This window comes from Nothobranchius furzeri, chromosome 19, assembly GCF_043380555.1.
Source record: "Nothobranchius furzeri strain GRZ-AD chromosome 19, NfurGRZ-RIMD1, whole genome shotgun sequence".
In the NCBI taxonomy this organism is placed as follows: domain Eukaryota; kingdom Metazoa; phylum Chordata; class Actinopteri; order Cyprinodontiformes; family Nothobranchiidae; genus Nothobranchius; species Nothobranchius furzeri.
Window position 1 is genome coordinate 14612281 of NC_091759.1, and position 13536 is coordinate 14625816.

The window sequence follows — 13536 nt, forward strand, 5'->3', positions numbered from 1 at the left end:
TGAATCGAACTTGATGTGCTAATGAACATTTCTCTGGCCTACAGGTCAGGTCTTTTTTCCCCATGTTGAACTGATCTTCTTCAAATTGAAGTGGCGAGCTGGTAGGACCATTCTTTCTTTTTGGAATCGGGAAATGAGCTTTCTTCAGACCCAGCCAAGTGGTCATCACCAATTACCGACAGCATACGCACAGAGCTAGTTCGAAGAGGACCTACTAAGGTGCCAACTACTTTCATATTTCCCAGGAATGAAGGCGATGGCAGATGTTGTCATCATCACTATTTCAGTAGAACTTTGACAAGTGGTGAGAAGGTGGCCAGGAGCTGGATGTTGTATTCAGTTAGCAAACGTTGTTATATATAATACACTCCACGCAATTTGAAACAAAGTTGTAGGTGTAATGTTTTTTTCTTGTGTGTGTGTGTGTGTGGGGGGGGGGGGGGGGGGTCACCGGGGGATCTCGCACAGGGCGCCATTTAGGCCAGCTCCGCCTCTGGATATAAACACAGACAAACACAGCCTCCCACTAGTATCTTTCAACCACCTGCAACATGGCAATCTGGATGGACGCGGAGACCATGGAGCTTTTGGCCGTGCCAGCGGACGAACAGATTAGTCACCTTTTTACGGGGACGGTGAGAGACAGCCAGCTGTTCGACAGAGTGGTGAAAACACCGGCTGAGCGGGGCATCAGGCGGGACAAAAAGCAGGTCACATCAAAGCTAAAGGTCCTGAAAAAGAAATTTCATCAGTCTGACGTGTCCCGAATTGCGCGACCCTGTACGTCACATGTGTGTGTGTGTGTGTGGGGGGGGGGGGGGGTCGCCGAGCGACCTCCCTATATCCCGTCTCGATTTGAGAGGTGCCTGATGGCGGTTTATTCTAGCTTCAGCTTTGTTACTGTAAATAATAAAATCCTCCCCAGGGAGTTGCGGCAAATCCCGCTTTGCAAACGCTCTGGTCCTGTGTGTGTGTGTGTGTGTGTGTGTGTGTGTGTGTGTGTGTGTGTGTGTGTGTGTGTGTGTGTGTGTGTGTGTGTGTGTGTGTGTGTGTGTACTGGACGGTTGTCTGCCTCACTGAACCATTGTACTTCCGCATTTGGGTCCTCTACTCACACTCACACTCTACTTACACATTCTCACATTTATCAACAGAACACCACTGGTGTGAGAGGTTCTCTGCTCAGTAACATCGGAGAAGGAGAACCAGCCGGCTGCTGCCACTTCAACTTTTGAACAAACTACCGGAGTCCCAAAAAGAAAAACACCATTTGAAGTCAAGGACAACAAAAGATGTTTGGACCCAGAAAACTGCATCTGGTGTTTAGCACTCATTTGTTTTCTGTGGCAATGTGTGTTCCGGTATCTGGCAGACGTGGTTTAGGAACGATGTTTCTAGAAGAAACTGGCTTGGCTTACCATTAATGTAGCGTTGTGGTTTTATGCTCTTTTATGAAAGAGGAACCATGCTACGTATTAATTCGGAATATTAATTTTTAATAAATCAATAACCAAATTTTATATTGTTCAGAAGACTCAAAGGTTGTTTTCATCGATAAACTGCCGATAATATCTGAGTGTCTGTGTTTCAGTTCAATGAGGAAACCAGTTTGAAGGATTACAAGTTTTAATTCTTCAAATTAAACTAATGATTTTGAAAATTGACAAACAGGAAATAACAATCACATTGGCAACTTTGTGGGACAATCTTTAACAGTTGATATGTTGTTCTTGCTCAAATAGACCTTCTGGTGAATTTATGAAGATTGAGAATGTTGTGAGTTGTGAGAGTGATATGATGTGATTATGGATGCGTGTGTGCATCTGATTTTGCTTCAGGAAGAAACAGGTGTCTGAGTGAAAAGTGATGGTTTGACTAAACTTAGGTTTAGTTGGAAAAGATGCATCCAAACGCTAAACACCGTGTTCTGTCTCACCGAATTCTTGTGGACCCTCTTTCGGATCCGGGCCGTGGAGGATGTTGTGGTTCATCCAGATGACACCGGCGGCTGACAGGAGACGTAGGTGTCGAACGGAACCGGTCCAGAGTTGCCCTCGGTACACGTTGATGGTAAAGCGTTTTGTCGACGCGCTTTCTTAAGTTAATTCACTCAGAAATCAAAAGACTCGGTAATGAGTCTGCGTTAGAAGTTGCGATTCAGCTATTCTGCCTGGCTTGGCAGAAACAGCGTGAAAGGGGGGAAGAACGAGCCAGCCGGCTCTGCCCCCCCCCCCCCCCCCCCCCCCCCTTTGGTTTCAGGTCCACTCTCTTCCGTTGCCCAACACGAACTGCTATCATAAGACTGAAACTTACCAAAAACCTTTCTCTTCTCAAAGCAAACATGTGCGTCATCAAATGTGTCTGGAGTTTACTGTGGGAAGATGTGTGTGAGTGTGTGTGAAGGTCAGTACCACACATTCTCAACATTATTTAAGAATGGATTCATTAATCCATTATAATTACCCAAAAGCATAAGAACCATTCATTTGATTAAACACATTTATAATGAGCAAAATGATAATGATTATTCTTTAACATTAAAATCAAGAAAAAGAAGTTTAAACTTTAAGTTTTGATTTGTTATGACTACTTGTCCATGAGAACTCATTCTTCTGGTACCGCAGGTGGAAGATGTTATGGTTTCCTCCCAGACTCGCTGGCGTTCAGGTCTTAATCTGTGGGTGAAAGTTCTCAATGACCCAGCTTTGACCTCGCTGCGTCCAGCACCACCATTGTGACAGAAAACCCATATTTCCTCACGTTACATTCCCCCCTTTTGTGACGACATGGTGGTCAACAGAGGCCACCTGACGTCACAACCTCAATAACGTGATGCACTCGTGAAGGTAGACATCCCAGATGAAGGTAGGAACGATGAAGCGTCACCACAGGTCTCGTGTAGAAGGGAGTCTATCCTGATCAGATGATTAAGGCCAAAACTGTTGCAATCATTGTAAAGTAATCCACTTAGGGAATCTTGAAAGCAGAGCTATGCCAATAGCAGTTAATTTTCATCAGCAATAATGCAAAGGTATGCAAAGGATAAGCAGCTCGTGTGCCACACGGAGCTGGGCAGGTGATGTGTTCCTCAGGCGTAGTCCAGGCGAAGTCCAGTGACGACCTCGACACCGCTCGAACCACGACCGAAGCCCCATGCGACAGGAAACCAGCTGAAGGATGGTGAAGACGACCCCTCTGATGGGATGTAGTCCATACGAGCTCGGAGAAGGAGACAAAGTGAGACAGCCCACACGATAGATAGCATTTGATGCAAATCAAAGAAATCAATCAAAACCTATCTATGGGTGCCTCTGGGAAAATGTGGATGCCTTTTGTGAATTATCTAAAGAAGAAATGTTCTGCACCCTGTTCTACGTGTCATGTAAAAACGTGATGCAGAGAAAACACAAATAAAAGAAAGTAAATCCTAACTGATATGTGAAACTCAGCAGGCTACACTAAGTAAAGGCATATACCGTAAATCCTCTAATACAGGCCGGTATTCAATTAAAGGCCGGGTCTCCAATTTTGGCCGGTGTCGGAGTCAGCGGAGGTAAATAATGGCCGGTCTCTTATTGTGGCCGGATGGAATGTGGTAACAAGCAAGTACGAGAGTCCCGGCGGCAGGGTTATAGTCCCCAAATCAACCAGCAGGAGGCAGTAGGGGTTCGCGCAGACCTTTATTAGGCTTTTTCTTCAAGCTTTGTAACGCTTCAGACACGATCCTCTATCACGCTCCTACCACACAGAGTCACGGTGTCAGTTAACCATGCTAATTCAACCCGCTCCACAGAACACACATCACCTTCCCTGTGGCTTACATAACACTCGCACAACACGCAAATCAGCACATAGGAACTAGCAGAATGATAGGAAACACATATAACACAATACCCAGAATGCACCTGGCTTACAACCCCAGCCAGGTCATTACACTATCAAGTTCAAAGAGAACGTGCTGATTATGCTGCAGAACACTCTGGAGAGCAGCAGTAGGGGTTTTATGAACTACAGTGATCCCTCGTTTATCGCGGTAGATGCGTTCCAGACCTGGTCGCGATAGGTGAAAATCCGCGAAGTAGGGACTCCCAGCATGCCCCTCGCGGGGATTCCCTCCACGTCGCACCTACGTCACAAACCGCGGCTATAAACGGAAGTCGCCTTTACAGCTCAGTCATCGTTTCTTCAGATTCACGATCAGAGTTTCCAACCTACCAATCAATCCAACGAACTATCAGCTCATAGTAAGTTATCTTACTTACTTCTGGAAAGCCCGGCATTTCCGTGTCACTTCGTTGACGCTCGAACGCTCGGGGGTTTCCTAGAGCAGCCGGCGTTTCACCGACGCTATCACTTCCGCGTCTGTGAAACCACGCTCCCGTAGGTACTGACACGCGATCATTCATGTTGGTTCATTTCCTTTAATGTTTTCTGTCTTTTATTTGCGCCTGATGTGTATCGATGCTGTGGAGCGGGGCGCATCAACTTGTCCTCCGACGCACAGATCACTGATGCGGCCGGCAAGCAGGGAGCGCTCCGCTGTTTTCGCGGTCGGTAGATCTGCCTCCTGAGCACGGCCACAGTAACAATCAGGTGTCGCCACCTCAAAAACTAATTTAACACGCGATCGTTCATGTCAGTTCATTTCCTTTAATGTTTTCTGTCTTTTATTTGCGCCTGATGCGTTTCGCTGCATGCTGTGGAGCGGGGCGCTGCGGGCATCACCTTGTCCTCCGATGCACTGATCACTTATACGGCCGCCAAACAGCAAGCGCTCCGCTGTTTTTGCGGTCGGTAGATCTTTTAGAACTGCAGTTCAAAGGTAACTCATAAGGTGAATATATATGAACCCAGGCAGCAGCTTTTCTTTAGGATTGAGAGGAGATGCAGGAAGATAATAAACAGACAGGACAGAAAAATAGTCAAATAAAAACAAGTTAGTTTTTGTACCTGCTGTTGCAACAAACAGACACCATTGAAGGTAATCAGAAGTGAGGAACAGAAAATGAAATAATTATTTTAATGTTTAGAGCAGCAGGAACTCCGAGAGGCTGCAGGCGCATCAGTGAGTTTGCGGCTGCTGCACAGGGGGAGGGGGGAGAGGGTTGAAGCAGAAACTACCGTTGTTAAAAGAAATGTGTTTAACTTTGAAAATGTGGGCGCAATTTTAATTGTCAAAAACTCCAGCGAACCATTAGTTCATTTTGCTCGAATAGAAATAGAGGCCTGCCTCTAATACTGGCCCTCCTTCCAATAAAGGCCTGGAGCTTGATGAGCTTGAGTCAAATACAGGCCCGGGCCTGTATTAGAGGATTTACGGTATATAAAAGAAATAATCATGAAAATGAAGGGCAAATTGGCTTGTGGCCCTTTAAGGGAAATAGTAACAAAATAAAATTAAGTTTGTAATCAAATATAATCATGCTACACAAAGCACTAATAAAAAGATAGAGATGTAAATCAGTTCTAAAAATGTAAATCAGTAGGTTAGTAATCCCTAAAGATGTGAGTTAGTAACAGGACCCTGGCTGGAGGCAGGTAACCTGAAAAAAAAACTCAAAGGATATCACATTTGTTAAAAATTCATCCCACAAACGAGAGAATTTGTAACGGTCCACCAGTTAGCGGAAAAGAATCCGGTCAGAATAGAGTCGGTCAGAATAGTGTTGTTCAGTAAGCGTTTTGAATCTGGTATTGCGGACCCACAGAGACACGAGTTTGGACGTATCAGTGGGAGCAGGCTCATAAGCGATTTGGTTATCAAACTGTTTGTATCTTGTGTTACGAACCCACAGGGAAACTTGTTTGAATTTACCTGAGGGTTCCGTCCGGAACTGGAGCGAAGCTGATGGTTTAGCTGTTAGATCAGAACCTGATTTTACCTGCTCAAAGTTGTGTTGCAGCTTAACGGAGGCGACTTTGTTGTGATCAGAAATGGTAGTGAACTGGAAATGCGAAAATGATGCTCGCAAAGCAGGAGGAGGCTCCCCACCCCCCTTTTGTTTCTCAAACCTATGCCATGTCTGTGAGACAGGAGAAGCATAACAAACAGTTCTTAAGCTCTTAAAAGCCCTATTACCAAGAAGATGCACATTGTCACCTGAATCGTGCTGAAAGAGTAGGTGTTCAGATGTCCAAAGACCTGGAGGTGTTGGACTTGGAGGTTCTGAAAAGGAGTGATCCAAGGATGGTTGTGTCACGGGTGTCAAAGCAAACCTAGCTATGTTTAGAATCAGACACAGACATGACACTATCGAAAGGAACATGGTCTGTCCTGAAAACTGAAGCCAAGAATACTTTATCCCCAAGAATGATGGAGGTTCCCACACAGAATCAGAAAAACCCGGTTTAACCAGAGTAGTTACAGACTGACTAGAACTCTGCCCCGTAGAAGGTGCAGCACCTAACTCCGGGTCGGAGGTCAGTGTCGTCAGCTGAATTGGTGGAAGGTCAGTGTCGATTTCTGCAATGACCCGCCCGCTCGGAGGAGGCGTTCCCCCGAACCGGTTGAAGTCCGCAACGGAAAACTCAGTGCCACTCGGCACCCCCCTTTTGTCAGGAGGGGCCCCGAGCAGAGCATCACTGCACGCACCTACTGCTCGCGGGCCGGGTGGCCATCCCGTGCCCGTGAGAGAGATGATCGCAGCAACCACCGAGCCTCCTACAATATCGCCACTGACCACAGGACTGCTGGAAACCGCAGGTTTTATTGCGTCGTCGTGGTCACCTGTAAGAGAAATCACAGGAAAGAGAGCACAGAGGCCAGAGACAGAGTCACACCCCTGTGAAAGGAGAAAGGAATTGGCCACCGTATTAGCAGAGGTCACAAACTGAAAAGTGACAAGGTCATTCACATAAAGGTCAAGATGTCCGGGCACAAACCCCTTAAATGGCATGGTAGCTCCGTCCGGAGCCCACAAGTGTTTCACGGCGGCTGACGTTTCCATCACGCCCCGATAAAGAAGCTGGTTTATGCATGAGGCGGACTGACGAGTAAAACAGACCTCTGACTGAAGCGGTGGGTCACAGCCTGAAGATTTCACACCCATGCTAGAGAGATGGTCAGCCTTTAACACGGATGACAGAGAAAAAGCATCAGGAACCAAAGGGTTAAGCACAACCTGTTTGTCAGAGAGGTTAACCATAGGCTCAAGAGATTTATTCAGCTTAAAAGTAGCAGAGAAAGTGTTGTTTATTTCAAACCTTGATGTTGATGGTGGGTTTTTGACCCCCTGGAAGAAATAAATGTAAAGAAAAAGCGTTATGACTGTAAACAGCATGGTGTTTGAATTCACGTCATGAAATGCAGACCAGAACCACCTCCGACCCAGTGCAGCTGGCACCGAACCGCTGCCACTAGTCCCCAACGTGCCCGACCGGCGGCACCCGACTAATGCGGGCCCGTTCGGGCGGGCGGAGGGACCAGCGAGGCTCGGCCGGTAACCAGACTCCTGCGTCTTGGCATGTTCTGGAAGCAGAACGTCAGAGTACCTTACATCAGGTGTAACAGTGCAAGAAAGATTTTGTCGTGTCTCGTCCATCTCTCATTAAGTTCAGAGCAACTCGCGTTTTTACCTTCTGAGTCGACGTATGAGCCCGGTACAGATCCTCAATTCATCTCACACTCAAGGACCGTCCGTAGCTCAACTTAACTGTATGACACAGGGTAAAACAAGGAATTGTTGATAGAGAAATGAATACACACAACTTCACAAGATGGAAGAAAAAGTCATGGATCCGAGCGATGGAGGCTGTGAAAGCCGACCCGTACACCGGTCCAAAATAAAAAAAAAATAAAAAAAAATAATAAACCCTACGCAGCCGAGATGTTATCAGACGGACAAACGTAGCAAAATGTAGATTCTACACACCGTAGTGAATTACAAGAATCACCGCCGATGCGGGTTTTGTGAGGACAGACTGACTGTGTCAGAAATGGTATGACAATTTAACGGGACGCGTTCCCTTTTTGTCCAACTGTGGCCCGCTAGCTTAGCTCTCCGGCTAGGTCTAGCGTCCTTTGTCTGTAGCGACCAGACTTAAATTTTCCCGATTAACAAGCAGGCATCTCGCTCCGCTTAGCTAAACGGACTTGGAAGCGTACGCAATCTGAATGCAGTAACGCGTGACGGCCATGCTTCGCCTTACGACGTTTACCGAGCGATCCAAGCTACGGTAGGTGTCACCGAGCATTCCGTTTAGATTCGCCTGTGATCAGTCGCCTATGCAATGGAAATATCTTCCACAATAGCTCGCCCACAGTGTCAACACACTGAGACGAAAGGTGTCCGAGAATTTAGTTTCCGTACGGAGGTTCGGAGAATTTAGTCTTAATTTTAGGAACTGAGGATAAGCTGCTCACGGTAGCTCACCCAGCAAGGTCCAGAGCGGAAATGTAGCTTTCCGACCTGAAGAGATTAGAGACGCGGCGGCGCGTCAAAACGGACAGAATTTAGTCAAAAGCACAACTCACATGTTCGCTCCGAAGGCGAAGATGGGATAAATCAAAGTTAGTTCTGTAATATGCGGTCAATTTGAGATCGGAGATCTTCCCCGTCAAGTTTCCACCAGGACGTCTCCCGGAAGAGTGACTTCAGCGGAACAATTTCCGGTTTATTTCAAAATAAGACATCAAAGTGAAACACAGAGAAAAGCGCTGTTTGTAGCTTTTAGATGTTAGAAATCAGATAAATCGCAGATATAGAAGTCTGGATACGCTCGCCATTAATGTAGCGTTATGGTTTTAGGCTCTTTTATGAAAGAGGAACCATGCTACGTATTAATTCGGAATATTAATTTTTAATAAATCAATAACCAAATTTTATATTGTTCAGAAGACTCAAAGGTTGTTTTCATCGATAAACTGCCGATAATATCTGAGTGTCTGTGTTTCAGTTCAATGAGGAAACAAGTTTGAAGGATTAACAGTTTTAATTCTTCAAATTAAACTAATGATTTTGAAAATTGACAAACAGGAAATAACAATCACATTGGCAACTTTGTGGGACAATCTTTAACAGTTGATATGTTGTTCTTGCTCAAATAGACCTTCTGGTGAATTTATGAAGATTGAGAATGTTGTGAGTTGTGAGAGTGATATGATGTGATTATGGATGCGTGTGTGCATCTGATTTTGCTTCAGGAAGAAACAGGTGTCTGAGTGAAAAGTGATGGTTTGACTAAACTTAGGTTTAGTTGGAAAATATGCATCCAAATGCTAAACACCGTGTTCTGTCTCACCGAACTCTTGTGGACCCTCTTTCGGATCCGGGCCGTGGAGGATGTTGTGGTTCATCCAGATGACACCGGCGGCTGACAGGAGACGTAGGTGTCGAACGGAACCGGTCCAGAGTTGCCCTCGGTACACGTTGATGGTAAAGCGTTTTGTCGACGCGCTTTCTTAAGTTAATTCACTCAGAAATCAAAAGACTCGGTAATGAGTCTGCGTTAGAAGTTGCGATTCAGCTATTCTGCCTGGCTTGGCAGAAACAGCGTGAAAGGGGGGAAGAACGAGCCAGCCGGCTCTGCCCCCCCCCCCCTTTGGTTTCAGGTCCACTCTCTTCCGTTGCCCAACACGAACTGCTATCATAAGACTGAAACTTACCAAAAACCTTTCTCTTCTCAAAGCAAACATGTGCGTCATCAAATGTGTCTGGAGTTTACTGTGGGAAGATGTGTGTGGGTGTGTGTGAAGGTCAGTACCACACATTCTCAACATTATTTAAGAATGGATTCATTAATCCATTATAATTACCCAAAAGCATAAGAACCATTCATTTGATTAAACACATTTATAATGAGCAAAATGATAATGATTATTCTTTAACATTAAAATCAAGAAAAAGAAGTTTAAACTTTAAGTTTTGATTTGTTATGACTACTTGTCCATGAGAACTCCTTCTTCTGGTACCGCAGGTGGCAGATGTTATGGTTTCCTCCCAGACTCGCTGGCGTTCAGGTCTTAATCTGTGGGTGAAAGTTCTCAATGACCCAGCTTTGACCTCGCTGCGTCCAGCACCACCATTGTGACAGAAAACCCATATTTCCTCACGTTACATAGCCAATGGGAGGGGCGACAGTTCTGTGACCGTGTTTCTGTTTTAAAGCTAGCTTGTTCTGCAGATTTGTCATTGCAGCTTTAAATTGAATTGAACTGAGTTTTTTATTTTTTTTTTACCACTTCTAGCCTAAATTAAGAGCTGTTGTGGAAGGTCCAAATGGCCACTTGACTTCAGAGCCGCAGGTTGGAAAGAAAAAAAAAGCAAGTGATGTCATGATTCATCATTCGCGTTCTCCTAGAGTAGGATCCTTTCTCTCTGATGACACACAGTCCATGTGGGCTGCAGATGCATGAGAGTACCCAAGAGACTTTAGTAGGAACCTGACTGGTCTTGTTCCTTTGCTGTGTTCATGCAGACGGATCTAAACTTGTGTTTGCATGTATGTTTCCCAAAATGGTATTTTTATACAGTAAAGCACATCGGTTAACTCATGTTGTTGTTATTGTGCTGAAAATACATTTGCATAAACCCTAGAGGTATCACATTAAAATATATCAGTTTAAACATCAAATTAATAGCTCAACTGCTGTTTATATAATAAAAAAGAAATTACAGTGTGAGATATGAAAATATGAATTCACTTAACCAATTTATGTCAACTGGTTCCACTGAACCTAGACGCTTAAATGTAAAGAATAATTAATGATGTTACATGTTGTTAAAAATAAATGTTTTTTGCCTTTAAGCTCCCAGGTTCAGTGGAACCAATTTACTTAACTCATTTAAGTAAATTCAGCTTTTCATTGTTTTACAGTGTACCTGGTGTCTCTAACTGCTCTCTCTCCTCTGCCTTGTTGCTTTTTTTAATCGTCATGTTCAAGAAACGTTATTCTGGCAAAAGTAGCAGTAAACACCGGAGAACGTTGTGGGTCAAAATCCCATAGAGCAGCAGTTTTTAAGCTATTCAGACCACCAACCAGGCCACTTTAGAAGCCATAAATGGCCCCTTACACACTAGCATCAGCTCCACTCCACCTGGACCAGGTTGGGACTGTCCTCATTTAGATAGCCTTGGATTTGCCCGCGTGCAACTGGACATCTTTTCAGCCCTCCTCCAGGTGGCCTAATAATGGAGACACAGCGGACTTCTCTGCGCTGTTTTGCCCCGCCCACATGCTTGGACATCACAGGCCACAGACCGCCCATGTGCTCAATCATGTCCGCATTCCTAAGGCAGAGTGGGACGAACGCGGCCAGACTGGGGCGGAGTGGAGCCGACAGTAATTTGTAAGTGACTTTAAACCTGTTTTCTTTTTCATTCTGCACAGTTTGACTTTCAAGGCCTCTTCACCAAGATGCTTTCGCTGCCATGTGATTGGCTGTGTAGATATTTTTCAGCGGCGAGGCGTCCTTCCAGTGTTATGGCCCTCGCCTCTGGAACAAGCTGCCAGAGGACCTCAGGGCCGCAGAGAACGTTCATGTTTTTAAGTCCAGGCTCAAGACCCGTCTTTGTAGGTTAGCTTTTATCTAAATATTTACTACAGTTTTATTCTCGTTTTACATGATTATACTTTATTACTTGCTTTGCATGTTTTATATGATTATATTTTAGCATTGCTTTCATTATTCATGCACGAGTCTACTATTGAAGCTGCCGTTACGCTTTTGGCCTGAGGGGGCAATCGTGAGCATAAAAATTCAAAACTCCGTAAAGTCCCTTTAAAGCATGAATTAAAAGACACTGAAAAATTGAATACATTCTAAAAAGTATGAATATATTTGAATGAAAAATTATTATATTCGTCTTCGTCTTCGTCTTCCTCCGCTTATCCGGGTCCGGGTCGCGGGGGCAGCATCCCAATTAGGGAGCTCCAGGCCGTCCTTTCCCCGGCCTTCTCCACCAGCTCCTTCGATAGGACCCCAAGGCGTTCCCGGACCAGATTGGAGATGTAACCTCTCCAACGTGTCCTAGGTCGACCCGGGGGCCTTCTGCCGGCAGGACATGCCCGAAACACCTCCCCGGGGAGGCGTCCAGGAGGCATCCTGACCAGTTTATTTATTATATTAAATTAATATATTTCATTGTTATTTCTTTACTGTTTATCTGTCCATCCATCCTAAATGAATAAAAAATGCAAAAGCTTAAATGTTTTTTTTGTTTGTTTGTTTTTTCTTGATGTGGAAGATGCAGTTCAGTCAAGGTGTTCCTTATAAAGTGGCCAGAGTGGCCATTTTTCTTACAAAATCCTGGTTCAACAGTTTTAAGACTATTAGTCTTCACCTAATTTCCTCTAACAGAGAGAACAAGAAGAGAGACGGTTTATGGGTGGATCTTCAGCTTCTTGTAGCTGTTGTCAGTAAACACTGAGTTCCTGTGAGTGTGTGTGAGTGTGTGTGTGTTTGTATAAATGACGCATGTTTGTGAGAAAGAGTTTACATACTAAAATGTTCCTTCGGAGACCTAAATACTCCTGACACATTTTACACCACGTCATGCACACACTCAGCAGCGTAATCGTGTTTTTAGCTGCAGTAAACCTTTTTTTTGCAAGTCGAGCGTGTCAACAGCCTCTGTGGTTTGGCTGCTGGTGGCCACCCTCAGATGCCAGGGCTAAAGCTCCTGTGGTTACCAGGAAGGAAGTCGTCATTAGCTCTAAAATGAAAATAAACTCGTAGCTTTTGTGGCCTTGCTTTTATCTCCTGAGTTCAGTCACAACTTCCTCCGGCCAGTTTTCACATGAAGTGTGTTTTATTGTTATAAAAGCTATTATCATATAAATAAAAATATACTTTTAAAAAACAATCACAATTTTTGACCCATTTGCATTTAGTGATAAAAAATTTTCAACAAAATAGATTTACTAGAAACCCTTTTTTTCATCTCGACTATAAACTGTCTCTAATTACAATTCCTGTTCCTCTGAACTTCTGTTTGTGTTTGGTTTACTACTTACAAAGTGAAAGTCAATCTCTGGTGCTCCTGTTTCAGGAAGGAGAAGTTAGCCAAAGAAGTGGTGGGACAGAAAACAGCAGGAATTGGAGACTTACTCATTAATATTCATGACATTCGGACATCTTGGCAACAAAACTCTTCCAAAAACTCTATTTGATTGTTAAAGATGATGTTTTATCTCCACAAAAAACTCAATTCTGAAGGTATTCTATGTGATGGAGTTGCTAATGCTAATGGTTAGCTTCTACTAGCCCAGATGTGCTAGTCTCTCTCCTGGAGGCTAAATAAACACAACCTTCCGTGGGTGAGTCCATGAATGCTAACTTACAGTGTTACATTGATCTGTGTGGTGTTTTCTGACCCAGAAGTTTCCCCGTCTATTTTCTATCAGCAGCTAATGCAGGAAGTAGGGGTAGGAGACTATTTTCACACTCAGAGTGATTGATCGAATTTCATATTTATTATACATTTCTCAGTGAACTTCTTTAAATTATTGTGAAGGTACAGATCTTTCATTTTCATGTCAAAATAAAAAAGCACCATGTTGCACCCATCACTGCAGGTCTGTAAGAGTCATTTGAA